This window comes from Rhinolophus ferrumequinum, chromosome 8, assembly GCF_004115265.2.
Source record: "Rhinolophus ferrumequinum isolate MPI-CBG mRhiFer1 chromosome 8, mRhiFer1_v1.p, whole genome shotgun sequence".
Classification (NCBI taxonomy): Eukaryota; Metazoa; Chordata; class Mammalia; order Chiroptera; family Rhinolophidae; genus Rhinolophus; species Rhinolophus ferrumequinum.
In genome coordinates, this window is record NC_046291.1 from 63,451,009 (window position 1) to 63,467,533 (window position 16,525).

Genomic DNA, 16,525 nt, shown 5'->3' on the forward strand with positions numbered 1-16,525 from the left:
TCTTTATTATGGAATTAGATCCTGGACAATTCTCTATTGGATGGAAATTGATTTCCTTACTTCTAAGAGAGAACCACTTGATCTCAGCAGTCAGGAAAAGTGAAACCATGACAACATGCTCATAATGGGAGTTTATTATTTTTATGTGTTACGGTTTTAAATTGCTCTTGAAATTTGAACTCAGTAAAGCACAACAAAGGGACAGCGTAAAGGATTTCTTTTCATAACTGCTTATATGATCTGAGGGTGATAGTGAGCCTAGAGGAAAGAAAAGATACTTGAATTAAAAAAGATGTCCTTCATGTAGGATGCCGCTGCTCCTGACCTACCAGAAACAAAACATGAGGCTTCAGTTCCCTTCTACTAGTGGTAATGGATTTGTGCCACACTCTAAACCCAACCACTTGTGTGACCAAGAGGAGGAGGAAACAAGATGGCTGCAGGAAGGCAGGCCTAATACTGCATGGACACAGGAAACGTCAAAGGCTTACAGTTGGACCCATATATTCCCTCTCAATGACACTTAACTGAAAAAACTGGCCATGCCCTCAAAATGCGCTTTTATAATTTTAGTCTTTAAAAGATCATAAGCAAGAGGTACACCAAAGTGTGGTACAAAAGTGCAGTCTTGATTTCCATCAGCTGCAAGTGTAGAGTTCAATATATATCCAGCCACTGTGGTGAACATTTGTGGACTCGTAACCTGCTCTTTGTTCTCACCCTTGTTTTCTCTACTCATCACTTTTCCTTCATGCTACTCTACCATATTTTGGGACCCTTATAACAGCTGTCTAAAATGAATTCCAGGAAAAGGTAAGATACAAATAAATAACATCACAAGCAGTCTCCTAAAGAGAAAATTATATATTTGATGCACAGCAAAAACATTAAAGGAACAGGAAATACCACAACAACCCTTTCAAATAACTTTCATAGGTACTGGAGGTGAACACATTTTAGAAGATGTTCAATATTCTTTGACAAAAGCATTTTGTGTTAGTGCTTTGAATCTATGAATAAAAGATCCAGAAGACCATATGGGAAGGGGAAGATCAAAAAGGATGTAGTACTAGACAAAAATGAGACAAACAGTTCCCTCTGGAATCCCCATAAATTATACAGGAAGCACGCCTTCTGTTTAGAGAAGCCCATCCCACAACAGGTTTTCCAACCAGTAAAAGTAGAAATCAGAATAGAAGAGTTTTCTAACATCTCAGCTGACATTTGAAAGAGTGAAAGCAACTGAGATGAAAATAGTAAAATGGCAAAACACAACATCAGACTCTCTTTCCTAAATATTCTGCCATAACTCAGGATGCTATTTAGGCAAAAGGCCAGCCCGGAATAGATGGCCTACTGCGAACATTATTTGTGTCCATGGTCTAAAAAATGCTATTGTTTCCCTCATTTCTGTTCTTCCAAACCCTCCAAAGGTTATGAAACAGTAAGAACATATTCATTCAACTTAAAAAAGAAAGAGCAACACAAATATACTTTTAAAAATATCCGAAACAATTTAAATCTTGTATTTTAAAATAAAGCTGGCACTGGAACGGAGGAAGGCAAGGGTCCTGTTTTTCTACTTACTCTACAAGAGACTGAGCACAGAACTAAGCTGTAGAGATTTGTAGTAAGAGATGTACTGGCTGGCATCCAAAACCCTAAAAATTTGTCATTATAAATAGCTTTATGATGCACACAATTTCATTTTGTACATTACTTAGAATTTAAAATGTTTTGGAAAGCCTATGTAAGAATTTACTTAAAAGAAGTTTTAAGATATCATAAGTCTAAATTTTTAATTAAACATGAACTGATTTTTTATCCTATTTAGATATTCAAAAGCCAATGATTTATTCACATACAATTCTTTGATACTCAGGTAAAGGCACCGTCAAATCTGGTGTGTGTCTAAAAATGATATTCGCTTTCTGGCCAACGACTATTCTTAAAAATAAGAATTGATTTTTAATTTTTATAGTTTCTTTCATTTCTGAGAAGAAGTTTATTCTCATTATGAGTGTAAACAGAAAACATAATACATTTCTTTACTTTTTGAAGAAAATTATCTTTCTCACAGTGTAACAGCATTTTCAGCTCTTGATTCATGGACAAGCACCATAAGTGGCTGTTTTAGTGCTGAAGGAGGAGTGAATTCACATGTGGGAGAGCGTACAGACCTAGGGTCATCAGTAACTGTCCTGGAAAGAGCGGACACATAATTGGCATGGCATGTGCTGCTACACATCTATGTAGTAAGACGGAGGGAACCTAGGAAAGTGGTTCTAGAATGCTTCCAATCTCTCCTGAATCCTTAATATGCCCCACATCTCCTGACCTCCTTTGTTTCCTTCTTTTCTCCATTTAGTCCCAATGCATAAATGTGCAAGTTTTCCAAACTACTGAATAGGGGAATGAAACAGAAAAAAGCCTGTTACAATAAATGAGAAAGAATGACAATAATGATAGTGGAGGAACAGGGTAAAATGTCTTAAAACCGCATTCGTGACATACAGTGGGTGATCCACAAACACTGCTCAGTGGTTGAACCCTCCATGGCAAACAGACAAGGCAAGTGGTTGGACAGCAATGTCTTAAATTTCTAAATTTAATGGCCAGCAGTCTTCTTTTGAGAAATATGAATGAAAAGAGGAACAATGGTTTGCAGCATGACAAAAGAAGTGACTGACGAGCGTTTATCTTCCTTTCCTCCGTTTTCTCTCTCTCCCATTCGTTGCCATAATGAGCCAAAATTATCGATGTAGAAGGTATTATGGGAAATATGGAACATAATCTATTCAATTTAAATAAAGTTTTATTTAAACTATTGGAAACTACACACATCACTTAGACTTTAAGAAATATAACCGTCCAAATTTTATAAAAATGAAACAAATTTTAACCATAACTTCAGACAGAAAAGTAAGAGCCAAATCAGTTAACATTTAAAATACATTTTGTTATGCAACATTTAAAGGTGCAGACAGACACACGTGTGTCTGTGTGTGTGTGTGTATATATATATATATATATATATATATATAGATATAGATATATAGATATATAGACATGAAAATAGTATAACCAAATCCCTTTGTAGTCATTACCAGCTTCAACAAAAATAGTGAAAGCGTGGTCAAATATATCTCATCTATACCTCCACCCACTATTTTCTCTACATTACTAGATTATGATGAAGCAAATCTCAGACATCATATCACTTAATAATAATAATAATAATTTTAGATGTATATCTAAATAGATACTTTGAAAAGACCATTAGCACAATAACTTATCATACCTAAAAAACTTAACAGTAAAATTCTTAATATCAAAAATATCTAGTCAGTATTCAAATTCCCTAGTTCAGTTTTTAAAAACAGTTGGTTTCTTTGAATCAAGACCAAACAACATTCCACATATACTTGTTGCAATATCTCTAAAACTCTCTTTTAATATATAGTTTCATCTCCCTCTTTCTCACACTCTTTTTCCTGTTGGAAATTACTTCATTTGCCCTGCAGAATTCCGGACAGATGGATATAAGTAATGTATCAGCACAGTGTCATTTAACAGGTTCTTCCGTCTCCTATGAATTGTTATTTACACCTAGATGGTTAAGCACTTTGGGGGTGAGAGTGCATCGTAGAGAATGTTATGTACTTCCCATTGCATCACATCGGGAGGCCATCATTTCTAGCTATCTCCTGTTCTGTGATATTAACACAAGGCGGACCAGTGGGTTCAGGTGCTGTCAGCCTGATCTATTCACTGTAAAGTTTCCCAGCATCTATACAACGAATGATGTTAGCAGCTGTTGGTGAACATTGATCTACATACATTATTTTGTTAGTGGTTGTAAAATTCATCCAAGATTTTAACTTCTAGACTTACTACTCTAGTCAATAATATCATTTCAACCTTTGTATTTATGTTTATAAGGAATACAATAAAAAACTGTCCCACTTACTATTTACAAATAAGTCTTTACTGAAAAGTATTTTGCTAATGCTGCTCATAAAATAATATAGATCTGTATTTTGAACTTCCTAAGCACCAGTTCTTGTATTATGCTTGGTAATATTTGAATTTGCTCGGTGGCTCAAATAGCCCCATTATTGATAATGTAACTAAAGGGCGGGGGAGGTAGATCAGCCTTTAATTGGTTTGTTCTGATGCAGAGACTACACATCACAGGCTCCTCGAATAATTGGCTGTTAATTGTTCCTTTCCAATAAACAAAAGGCTCGGAAAAATAAACACACACATATTCTCTAAAGACATTTCTTCTTGGATTATAAGCAGTCCATTAATGCAAACCAAATGCTGTTATCTAAACTGCTTGACAGTGGTTAAAATGTGTAATTGTTTAATATAAGATTTTTTTTAGCTGTGAAAATCTGTAGCCTACAGGCTTTTCCCCCTCTTCAGTTTTAGAGCATTTTTTCCCACTACTTAATTGTGGAGTAACAAAACAGCAGAGTAGAAAAATCTATGCAAGAAACAGATTAGATTGATTTGTTATTAAATAGATTGTGAAGCCTCAGGGAGGATAGCTATAATAACAATTCAGTCACTACAAAGTCTGGCAAACTTGTCAGTTGTTTTTTTTCCCCCTTGGCAGACATGCCATGTTCATTTTTACAGCAAGCTGACTACTGAAAATGCACTAATAGATGGCTCTCATTTTTAGGAAGACAATCGCATTTCCAATTTCCTTTTCTATACATCACTGGCTTAGAACTGTACAAGGTAATAGTTCTCTGAAGGGTTAAGGAAACAGCTCATCACAATATATCAGTCTTTCCACTTTGTCCTTAACCTGCCAAATGGTGATGAGAATGTAAACTCAGCATCAACATTTCTTTATTTCACATGGTGATCACAGTGATTAGACGAAGGAATGGTAAACTTTGCCTCCTAAAATAATGAACTGGAGAAACTACATTAGTGAAAATATATTTTTCAAGATTGTTTTCCAGAATCTTTGAATTAATATCTAATGACTTATTGTAACATGTTTGTGATCACCTAGAACAGAAATGGTCGTCACTCCAGAGTTTCCATAAAGGAAAGACAAATAGTGGTAATGGATATGGGGCAAAGGGCTAGTGGTTTTACAATTTTCTTTGTATAGTGAGCACGGTTTTATACCAACTGTGTCTATTTGGGGTGGTGGAATGGAGTGAAGTGAGGTGCGGTGCTGAAGTTTTCTAAAACCATTTATTGATACTCCAGTGGAAAACCAATAGAATAACACTATCTTTAGGGAAAAATATCATCCTAATACTAAATTCAGGTCTGTAGCGATTAAAACCAAAGCAAACTTAAGACACAAAAACACCACCAAAACGAACACCTTTTTAAACAGAAGGGTACAAAACATCTACTAGCACAAGTGCTATTACGCAATAGGTGTTCAGTGGCTATGGTTCTCCCTACGATATACTTACAAAGAAGTATTTCACCAAAAGATATGAGAAACGAAGATATCAAGATAAGGCCTCCTGGGATTAGTCTGGACAGGCAATATAATCTGACCAACACAGCACTTTTGACAAATTAAAAATAATAAAATGTAGACATCTATTTAAGCAGCTACTAAGGTGCTTTGTCATTTTGCTAGTTATGCATAATGATACCTCCTGCAACACTAAAAATTTCAGGCTTTTGTATCATTGTATTACAACAATAAAGCAAAGTATAAATATTTATTGAGTGAATTTAGAGAAGACATTATAAACATTTGCAAGGGAAAAAAAGGGGGGGCACTAAAGGAAATGTGAAAATAGAAAGTAATGTTACTATCATCTGTTTGGGTTTTCACTTACCCTATGATGCAGATTTGGATAATTTAGTTTCTATTATGATAATATATAAAAGGCTGTTTCTTCTACATACTTGTCATAATACTAAAAGATTTGTATCCTAAAAATAGATTAATATGATGCACTTTGTGGTGTGATGTACTAAGATGTGCTGTACTATTTTAAGATATACATCTCAATGTTATTTCAGCTCAAAAAAACTAATGATAGAACCAAAAAGAATAAGCCATATTATTCACTAGAAAAATGGGCAAACAATACGAATAGAAGAGGAAACTCAAAGGGATCATAAGGATATGAAAAGCTACTAAACCCTGCTAGTTACCAAAAATGCGAAGTAAAATGAGATAACATCAGATTGGTAATATTTAAAGATCCTGTATAATATTAAATGTTGGCCAAAAAGAAAAAACCCAAAAACTGAGACACCTGGAAGTTTTTCACATACTGTTTGAGAGGGTACAATTATTGAGCTACTTCAGAAAGCACTTAAGCAAGTTCTAGAAAAAGTGGAAGTGTGCATTCATTATGACCCAAATATTCCACATCGAATGATATATTTTCCAGAATATTACATACGTAAACCAGAAGGTATGTTGAAAAATGTTCATTGTTGTATTATTTATAATATTAAAAAGTGAAGCCTAAATGTTTTTCAACAGAAATGGCAAAACAGTTTAATATTCTATGAAATATATAGCAGCAGTTAAAAAAATAAGCCAGATATACACATATCAATAAGGAAAGATCTCAAATGCTGAGTAGAAAAATCAAGGCACACAATCATACATAGACTATAACATTTGTGTAGGTTAAAAAAGCAACACAAAATATTGGCCAAGGATGTAAATGATGGATGTATCATACAAAACTCACAAAGTAAACTGGAAGACTATACACTAGTGGTTAGCTATTGGGAAGGGAGAATGGGACAAAGGGGGCTTGACTTTTATTTTAATATACATTTTTTTATAAAGAAGTCAGTGAGGAATTATCAATAACTTTCAATTCTGTGAATACTTAATTTTTGTTACATTATTCTCTGTACTTAATATTTTAACTATTTCTCAAAAGAAAGATTAAAAAATACAGATAAAACCCAAGACGACAGTAATAAGAAAATATATGATTAAAGTAATTATTAATTCCTACAAAGTAGTAAAAGTAAATTTTTTCAGGAAGCAACTTGAAATATACTATATGGCCTATTTAAATTACTTTATAATTTGTCTATATATATATATGATTAAAAAATCTAATGACTGAGTGGGGGCTAATATAATTCTTGTATTGATTCAATAATTCATCACTGTTACATATTTGAACAACAGTAATTATAGAACGTGAACTATGAAAAATTACAGAAAATGAAATAATGTTATTTTAATTAAAATGGCTCTTTAAAAGATAATTAAATAATGTCATGGTACATATATTTTAGATGCATGGGCCTCTGATTTTAACAAGTATTTTCCTCTTCATTAATTAGGAAAATTAATACAGCTGGGCTGCCTCCATATTTAAGCAATGTATTAAAATAGTCTTAAAATAATCTGAAAACTTTGATATTAACTATAAACTTGATCTCTTTTTGTGGTTCCTTCTAACCATATCACCCACTTTAACATTTTAAAATGCTCAGTCTAAGAAATAGGTAATTCATTTTTAAATATTTATTACGATTAAAAACATTTTGTTGTATAATGTTCTAGGTTCGTAAAAGATTCTGTTACTTATGAAAACTACTTGGCTTAAAATCCAAATTCTACATGGTCATATTCGTAGGTTAAAATAGGTTAGTTTTATAGAATACTAGTTGATTTACCTTGGGTTCACATGCCTTAAAGAAGATTTAGTTTACACAAGTTTAATTCAGATGGGTAGAGAGAGTTGCCACTTGGAATTGTGTGTCCCAGATGAAACTGGCTTGTGACAGGAATGGCAATGAGAAGTAATAATTAAAATGCCTTCTGGAAGAACTGTGCTGGAGCAAAGCGCTACAGAAAAATGACTTCTGTAGAACTGCAGGTCAGCCGCAGACTCATTTGGATCTTTCAGGTGTGGTACTCTTTACTGTATGATACAAAACTTTACAAACTTTACTGTATGATACAAAAATTTCCTGTTTACAACAGGAATTGCATCCTAAAAATTCGGTGTTACTAAGTTTGCTCACAAGAGCAACCATTTAATAAGTATTCACTGCAGAGAACCCCAAGAGGGTTTCCGATAATTACATTCAAATATCCAATAGTTTATTCTGCATTTAGTCTGAATTAGAAATGAAATCAGAGAGATTTTATTTGTTTGACCATTAAGAGAGTCACTAGTGACCAAATACAGCACTAAGAAAGGAAATTTGGTAAATCATATTCTGATGAATATTACAGGACTCCCAAATAATTAACTGAACGAGGACAACTAGCTCAGCAACATGCAAGGATTTACTGTCACAGAAAGCAAAGGAGAAAGAAGGCAAGCCCTTGTGAGTGAGTAGGAAGATGGCTGGTAAGCTAAGGGGATTCTCTCCCACTCCCTGACCCCAAACTAAGAATTCTCAGAACAAAACCCTTGGGATTTTCCCCGCTTAAAACCTGAGACATAGCAGCATTATTCACAATAGTCAAAAAGTGGAAACAACCCATATATCTATTATCTGATGAATAAATAAATAAAAAGTGATATATACATATAATGGAATATTATTGGAAATAAAAAGCGATGAAGTACTGATACATGCTGCAACATGCATGAACCTTGAAAACATCATACATGCTAAGGGAAAGAAGCCAGTCAGAAAAGGCCATACTACTGTATGACATCGTCTATAAGAAACGTCCAGAACAGGCAAATCCATAGATGCAGAAAGTAGAATAGTGGTTCCCAGGGGCTGTGGGTGGGAAGAATGGGGAAGGAGTACTAATGGGTAGATTTTCCTTTTTGGGGCGATGAAAATGTTCTAAAATTAAATAATGGTGATGGATGTACAACTCTGTGAATATACTAAAAATACTGAATTGTACACTTTCAAAGTCTGAATTTTATGGTATGTGACATCTATCTCAATAAAACCATTATTTAAAAACCTCAGGTTGGGGCTGGTGACAGCACTAACGGTCATAGCGACAGAACTTCATCAAGCATCTTCCTGAAGTACATTAAATGAGTAATAAACTGTCAAGGCACAAACAGTCAATCTTTTTAAAGACTCTTCATTTTTAAAGCATGTATTACTGAGAAGTTTTATTTCACAATGACTTAAAAATACTTGAAGAAAAGAGGTGAACCATGAAAAAGCCTTTTCTGCCACTGTCAGAGTTTAAGCATTTTTAGAATTTTTATTAGAATCAATGGAAAACTGATGGGCACCAGGAGATGACCCCATAAAAAATATCTGAATGGCAGTGGAAAATAAAACCTTTTTATTAAAAAATAAGAGTTTTTTTCTTAAGTGGCAATAAGAAGACTATTTGTCAAGATTGTATGACCTTTTCGAAATCATAAAGAATTTTATTTCAGCAGGGCTTTAACTACCTGAAAGCCAAGAGAGATAATCTTAGGAAGAGTGTGAAGTTATTTAATTTCAATATTGCCAACCATGTTCCCCCTCATTCAGTTGATATAAACAGCATTTTTCTCAGGGTCTACAGTAACTTTCTAATACCAGCAGCAGCCGGTTAAAGGCAGGACCATATGTAGGGAACACATGCTTCCAAATGGGGTAACATAATTTTAAATAATGTACCAAAAATGAAAAATAAAAACTTAAAACTGTGCTTTAATTCTAACAGCTACCATTAACATTTAATAATTTTTGTAATTATTAAAGGTCCACTTTTTAAGTATCTTTTTTTGACTTCAGATAAAAAGTTAGTGCTTCATTTTAATGAGCAGTCAAGCTATGATTTACAAGATAACATATGTGGAACCAATTTATGTGCCCCAAAGAAATAAACTTTCTTCTCACCACCCACAACTTATCTAGAAGTAATAGAAAGCAAAGTTTCTCAGTTGCTGGTCAATAGTAAGATTCCAAGTCTGCAATCACAAATAGTTTTGAAATTCTGTACAATAAAATCTGAGAGATAGTTCCTTGAATTTGAAGATGTCATATTTTCATTACTGACTCTTCAATTGGAATTAAATTTTATTCTCCTTTCGTAGTTTTGTTATCCAACAAGCTGAACCACTAATGCAATTTCTCTGCTTGCATGTAACATGCAACACACGCCATACTTTGTACACTTGAAGGTTAAATTCAACTTGTAGTCGTACTTCCCCTGGCCAAGTCTTCCACCCACAGAGTGAAGCATGCCACTGGATGGCTGTAGTGATCTCTAACCATTGCTAAATTAGCATCCATAGGCTGCTGGTCTAGCCCCACACTTTGTGTCCCCTTGGGAATTTGTCAGGCAGATGGGAGCCATTAAAAGTCAGGCCTGGGGTGGCCAGATGGCTCAGCTGGTTAGAGCACGAGCTCTGAACAACAGGGTTGCCGGTTCGATTCCCACATGGGCCAGTGAGCTGCGCCCTCCACAACTAGACTGAAGACAACCAGCTGCCGCTGATCTTCTGGAGGGTTGGCTGGATGGCTCAGTGGGTTAGAGTGAGAGCTCTCAACAACAAGGTTGCCAGTTCAATTCCTGCATGGGATGGTGGGCTGCACCCCCTGCAACTAAAGATTGAAAACGGCGACTGGACTTGGAGCTGAGCTGCGCCCTCCACAACTAGATTGAAGGACAATGACTTAGAGCTGATGGGCCCTGGAGAAACACACTGTTCCCCAATATTCCCCAATAAAATTAAAAAAAGAAAACAAAAAAAAATTAGGCCTGGCATAGCAAAGTGGGACTTCAGGAATAAGACAAAAAATTAGCCAGAAGTAATTCCCTCAACTTACATTTTTTTAGAAATGAAGAGAATGAAATGTAGCAAACTTTTTCAAGTGGTTGTGTCTTTTTTCAGGTTAATACAAATATTCTGTATGTTGACTGTGGCAGTAGTCATATAACTATAGGCCAAAGTTGTCAAAAATCACAAAACTGTACACTACAAAGAGTGAATTTTACAGTAAGTGACTTACACTTCAATAAACCTGATTTAAAAACAAAACAGTTCTATCTGAATGATAGAATTATGGATTTCTCTCTTTATATTCCCTTCAACTTTATAAATTTGTGTCTAAGATGAGCATTATTTAACTCCAAGTCAGTAAAAAACAGAGTAAGAACCCTGCTTTGGCCACCTCTGCCCCTTCCATGCCCTTGGGAGTGAAGGAGGGCAGGGGAAGTCCCCAGGGTGAGAAGGTGGGCCCTAACTGTGGGGTAATGGGCCCATTTACTGTCCCCCCATGCAGTGAAATGTGAGAACAATACCCTATTGATGGTAATGCAAGGTGAAAAAGAATAAATCCCATATTCATCAAAATTTGGATGTGAGGGTTGTTGCTTCGCCGATGGAGGAGGTTTAAAGTGTATTATTTCCTTCCGAGGTACCTGTGCTACGAGAGTCTCCTGAGATGAGCAGTACATACCCTGAAGGCCAGTTCCGTTGCTAAGGCCTGCACAGCACGCACTTGGACAGCGACCTGCACCACGGCATCTCACCTCTCGGCGCCCACTGCCACCCAGGACTCTGACAGGCTAGGAATAAATGTCATCAGGGCACACTGCCTGCTTGGAGTACCTGAAATTGAGCTATTCATCTACATACGCTAAATATCATCCTTTCGTCACACCGGAGTGTCAGAATTGGCCTCCTGGAGAATTACGTTTAGCTAAGGTGCTATTCCATCCATTTACATTCCATTCAGCAATGAAAGAAAGAGCGCTATGAGTCTGATTTTGTAATTTAGAGACAGAGTACTGCGGACACAGTCTGCCTCATCATACGAATAGAGTGGTCTCTCAATGATGACGCATGAGAGAAACCACTCAAGTCTCAGACCCTGGAATGGTAAATCCTCCTGAATAACCCAGTTTGTTTTTATTTTCTAGATACTTTGAATCATGTAATGCATTAGTGCTTCTCTCTTTAGCATGGCTACTGGGACACTCAGAACCGAAGTGGCTCCCTACTTTTAGCAAATGCATGAAATGCTAACAACTTACGTTTTGTACACTATTCTAACCTTGGCTTCAACTTCTTTTTCTAATCTTTATCTTCCCTTTGTCCTAATTTCTTCACTACATTTTTGGTGTTTGTGTTTTTTTAAAGATGTTTCAAGTACTTTTAGAATGAGGTGGAATATTAAATACATAAATAACTATAGTGTACCAGTACACATACAGAAAAGCTGTAACTCTTCAATAAACTGATTCTACAGTCTACCTTCAATGAAGTATTAAATACACAGATAACTATAGTGCACTCAAAACAAATGCAGAAAACTAGTATCCTCTCTATTAACTGATCCCATAACCCTCTTTAATTGAGGTGAAATATTAATACATCGATAATTATTAAATGTACAGGTAACTACAGTGGACTTGGTATCAAGGTAGAAAGTGTAACTTCTCTATTAACTAATGGCTCGACTTCAGGGCTTTTCAGTGTTGCAGTGGAAATTTTTGATATATCATCTTTGGATACAGGCTCCATCAATTCCAGATAAAGGATAATTACATACTGATATTGCTTGTATTATTAATGTTTTGCAGTAAATAAAACAAATGAAAACTCCTATCAGAAATGGGGTTTTTATAAGCTTATTTAGAAGATTATACTTCTAAAGAGTCATCAATAAAAAACCAAGCAATCATTTTAATCATTAAGATTTTTTTTTTAAAGTTCTCAACAACACATATTACAAGTGAACTGCCAGTGGTAACTGTGTGGTTCATTTTTCAGGACATTTCCTAAGTAACAACATGCAGAACTCAGTTTCTCTACCTAAAAAATGGGCACATCTCACGGCATGGGTTAAAAACTCATCTTTGGTACTGTAAATGTGAGGGAACTGAATTGCTCGGTTTTAGAGCCATTCATCTGAGAGAAGGATTCATAGTACATCATCTAGCACAACATGCGAGTTATGAGTCATTTATTAAATAGGACCTCATGCCACTGCCCGCCTTCTTATTCACAGGGTGAGGCCAATAATGGCAAGCTTTGCACAACTGAAAAAGTCAGTGAAAATGTAATTGTATTTCCCTTTGAGTTATTAATGTCATCTTTGGATTAGAAAAAGTAAGGAAATCTTACAGATCACCTTACCAACAGAATCTAAACCAAACAAAATGAAAGATAATTAGTTATTAAATGTCCACTTTGCTGGCTGAACTCACTTCATGTAAGAATGAACTAGGAAGCCACATGACTGTAAGCCATCAATGCGCCTTTTAATTTCCTCTGAGCAAATCAGAAATAGCTAACAAGAAAGAGGTCTTGAGTCTGAGAACTAATTTCTGTTTTTCTGTACCTTTAGATTCTGGTTCCGAGACTAATAATAGGTGGGGACTAGAAGGTATAAGGGAGATGTCTCAAGTGACACAATAAAAACCTAAGCTCTCTTTACTAACACTGCTTTCTAATGGGTTTCTTGCCAGTGTGTAAACCTGGTGGTCACAGAGCAGAGTAACTATGTCATAGTTTTCCTGAGGTCCACTGAAAAGCACACATAGGTTTGAAGAGAGCAGATGACAAAGGGTAGACAGAATCCCAAAGATGCCAGTAGATAGGTTACGCATGCCTACTTGGTAAGCTCCAAACACACTGGGCTTCATTAAGGTTCACTGTTCATTCAATGAACATTTGGCTGGATGCCTGCCTGCTGAGCACCAGGCACTGTGCCAGGGCTGTGAGGTGGGCTGGGCCTTATCACCTCATAAGAGAGCTAATACAGGTACAGAGGAACAGTTACAAGATGAAGAGAGATGATTTTCCTGAAGAAACTTGGGAAGAGCTGTAAGGAAGTGTTAGCATTTAATTGGGAGCATCGAGAACATATGAGAATCCAACATGAGATGCGAGTAGGGCAATGAAAGATAACTGATTCTAACCAGAGCTCACTGACTAAAGAAACCCACCTGACGCATAACCCTTAAGATTTCCTAATAGATTCCTTTCTTGCTGCCTGGCCTCTCTTCATTCTCATCTACACAGTGCACTATTAGGATAAATGCTACCAACCGCCACAACTTCCAATAGGTCTCCTTTACAGACATAAGTACAGTGAAGCTTATCATCACCCTGGTTCCCAGTGCCCCACAATCAAACGCCAACTTTACCTTTCCAACATCATAAGCCACTGGGTCCTTTCAGAACACATCCTAGACACCTGTGAGTCACTTGGTGCTCCAACACAACGGCAGTGTGGAAGCACCTTTGTGCATGCTTTTCCCCTTTCTCTGGGCAGCCCAGCTCCTATTTCTGCAGGACCCACTCATTCAGCCCACATGCACTGACTGAGCCCCAGAGACATGCCAAGCACATCTAGACACAAAGCACCAAACTCACTAAGTATCACTCACAATACGTGTTTTACTAACAGATTTTTCACAAACCTGTGGAATTAGCTAATTCAATCATATAACCTTAAAATTATTATACTTAGTATTTTAAAACTTAAAGTGCAGAAAATAATCTAGTAGCCACGCACATATCAATCACCGGTCATTAAACAGATGTTACTATTTTGTCATGTTTGCTCCAAATGGCAATCTTAATAAAGCCTAATTCCTGATAGTTTCCTCCTCCCTTTCTCCGTAGAGGCACCAGTGTCTTAAATTGGTGTCATTCCAAAATATTCTTACTTTTACTATACATGCATACATCCGTAAACGATAGCAAACGTTGTTTAAATATTATACAGTATTGTTATGTATATTTTAAAATGTTCATAATGATATCCTCCTATACCCATTCTTTTGTAACCTGTGGTTTTCACTCAGAATTCTATTTTGCACAGATGTCCATATTGATACATGTATATCTAGTTAGTTCATTTTAATTGCTCTCAAGTTTACTTATCCACAGTTTATTTCCCAGTTCCATCCCGATGGAAAATTACGTCCTTTCTAATATTTTATTAAGTTGGTGCAAAAGTAATTACGGTTTTGGCAATTATTTTTAATCTTTTCGACTGCACTTACTTTTGCACCAACCTAACACTTTTGCAAATAATGCTATAGTGAGCATCCTCATGCCTGTCTTCCCGTGCACACCTGTCAGACTTTCTCCAATGATACCAAATCTTGAAGTTTTAAATCTTACGCTTCTGCCTGATTCTCACTCACTGTTGAGGTTTTCTGACTTTAATTTTATAATAACTGATTGTGAACTCATCTTTAGTGATGTTAGTTTCTCATCTGGGGATTCCCGAACAATGTGGAGTTACATCTGGTTATAGACTCACAGGTGGTACACACCTGGGGTTTGCCAGGGGTGCAGCCCTATGAGAGTCATGGCTTCATGAGGCGACCTTAAGTTCAAACATACCAGCCTGAGCACACATGCGTACAAGGCCTCATTCTTTGGTCCCTGCATAGGGATTAAACCCAAGACTCTAGTGCTTTTTTTGGGGGGTTAACTGTCCCAGGCCTCCTGCAGAGGCAGCTCTGCCTTCTAGTTCTAGCACCTGAGGATTTTCCTTTCTCTTTTGCCATTTCCTCTATGTACTGACTTATATTATTGATATAGCAAGTATTTCTAAATTATCAAGAGAATTTCTATAGTTAGTTAAATTGCCAGAATAAAAGTCCTAACTGAATTCTTTAAATATTAATTTTTCTATTAGTGTAAAATTATATATTTTAAAATCTTTGTTGGCCTTTACTTTTTGGAAATATATAATACGATGGTATTGAACTTATAAATTGCTCTTTTTCATGCTAAAGATCCAGATAACTAAAAAAAAATAGTGAATAAATTAAAATCAGTTTTTGACAATTTTAACTTCCTTGACAAAGTATTTCACTGAGTATTACAGAGTTAGAAATTTTTGATTTACAATTTTACACCTTGTTTCTAATGTATCTTCCTATGAAAAACTGGCTGGACATTTTAAAAATGATCACATAATTTGATATTTGTATTTTAAAAATTTATTTATCTTATTTGTATCCTTCATGCCTTACTAAACAAACTAAATGCATAATGGTTAACGATCTGAGATGAAAAATTTCATGAGTACACAACTTACCAACCTAATATTTTTGAATTCATAGCAACAATTAGGTAGAAAATATAAGCTACATACTGCATTCTCTTCATTAAGAATTTTTTGAGAAGTAGAACAATGACAATGTTAGAAATAACTGAGAGACAAGTTACTATGGGCACATACCTACTTAGGAGGAAGCAAACCAAGCGTAAAAATGCAAGCAACCAAAGTATTTTACGGTAGGCTTTTGTGGAATATGTAATTATGAAGAAAGCAAGCCACAGAAAGGATAAGCAGGGATATCATCGTTTGGAGCTTAGGGAAGTCATTTTTATAGTAATGATGTTTTTAAATAATCTAAGAGGCTATTTAAATATAAAATAGTAATTATGATTAAAGATTTTTTTCAGTAATATATTGGTTTTGAATTTACTATATTTGAATACACTGAATTAGTTCACATAGTAATTACTTCACATAGTGGTTTTACAGAGTTCTAGAAGAACTCAAGGCAAATTGAAGGTATTTTCAAAAGCTAACTAAATGATTACATTCCTAGTAACTATTTCCTAGTAAAAAACAATCAATACCAGGT

At 35.5% G+C, this 16,525-nt stretch overlaps 1 protein-coding gene across 15 annotated transcripts in view; it reads right to left on the minus strand.

Moving 5' to 3' along the window:
* Positions 1–16,525, minus strand: part of PKP4 (plakophilin 4) — a 227,473-nt gene that overhangs the window by 85,578 nt on the left and 125,370 nt on the right. The window lies entirely within an intron of this gene.